Below are 1,684 nucleotides of genomic sequence, written 5' to 3' on the forward strand. Positions count from 1 at the left end.
TGGTTCCCAAAGGGAGCAGATGAAATTAGCAACAAAACATCAAGACGGTTTCCAATTAAAGGGGAAAGGAAATGACAAAAACAGGCAGAATGCTTGAAAGCTCCAGTTCAGCTAAACACAGTGTGGCCTCTGTCAGGGTTCTTTCCTCTAGCCTTCACACTTATTTATGCTCAAATGCGCATGCAAGCCTTCGAGGGAAGCCCTCAATGCCCTGGACGATTGGTGTAATGACAGTCTGGTTAGAAAGTGAGCCAACACCACCGAACCACTTCAACAGTAAAGCCAGAGAGTCACATTTTGCCGTTCAAAGCACAATAACACAGTTAAAAAATACATTTAACATTTAAGTATTTAAATCAGTTAAAATATAATTATTGCATTAATCTATGACAAGATAATAAGCCGAGGCCAGAGAGTCACATCATGCTATGGGCCTGACAAAGTGGCTTATATATTTTTTTTACAGGGATTAATGTTGAGGTGATTGGGAGTCGACCACTCATATCCCCTTATTAAGAATTAGAAATACTTTCTGTTGGAACTGAGAGCTTATTGCAACAGGAAGCTTAAGTGGCAACAGGAAAATCCGATCGTACAGACTGTATAGACTGGTTAACTTACATCTTAGCAAAAGGTTGCAGCCATTTATTATGTCAAAACTGAGCAATTACACAAATCTTCAAACCTCCTGGAGATTAAGAGACTGTTCTATAAGAGATCCCCCCCCCCAAAAAAAAAGTTGAGTATTTTGCAATATAAGATTATGAGCTACATCATACACAACCATATTTTTTCTTTCTTCTATGTAAATGTGCTAGACGGACATTTGATCTTTGAGCTTGTGTCTTTTGCAGCGTCTCACACATGACACGGCATCTTTAAAATGTGTCACTCAAGTCTCTAGACCTTTTTTCATTCCCCTACCCTACGTCTTGGGTTTTTAACCGCAAAAACGTGTTCTGTGTGAACGGCCTGGCCCATGAGTGTGATTTTTGCATCATGAAGACTATGTAAAGCCTAATTCTAGAAATTTCTAGATAGACATTTCGAGAAATATCCGATGCATTACATGACTAGGAAAGCGGCTTCTTTGTTTTGCTCTTGGAAGTTTTTGAAATGGCCAACAGAAATTCTTAAGCTCTCTATATCATCCACCTTGGCATGCAATGGAAAAATCACAATTGAAAATCAGCCTCTATATGTTAATTGTTCCAAAAACATTCCTCATTTTGAATCTTGGCAACCAAGCCTTTTGGGAGCCACATCAATTGTGTCCAATCTCAATGCTATAGGGAGTAGCCTGGAGTGAGGCGGGGCTCAACTCTTCCCAGGGGACCCCAGTCCGACGAATATTGTGTGAATACAAAAATAACTGATTTGACGGCTGATGAACGAGACTAATGAACCTGTGGATCATCCAATTAAAGTTTTTTTAATGCCACAAAGGCCATGAAATGCTACCATGAGGAAATGTAGAGGAAATGTGAGTGCTACTTGAGAATTCAATTGAAAGAAATATATAAAAGAAACAATATTTTCCATATCTTCTTAGAGTTCTTTCAATTAAATTGTTTGCATTTATAAACATATAGAAAAGACAAAATGTTTAATAGTCTTTTTGCTTTATTAATTTTTTTATTAGTTTTATTTATAACAAAAAATATATATTTGTATTTTTTATTTT

The sequence above is a fragment of the Sinocyclocheilus rhinocerous genome, unplaced genomic scaffold (genome assembly GCF_001515625.1).
Source record: "Sinocyclocheilus rhinocerous isolate Xijiao unplaced genomic scaffold, SAMN03320098_v1.1 scaffold683, whole genome shotgun sequence".
Lineage (NCBI taxonomy): Eukaryota > Metazoa > Chordata > Actinopteri > Cypriniformes > Cyprinidae > Sinocyclocheilus > Sinocyclocheilus rhinocerous.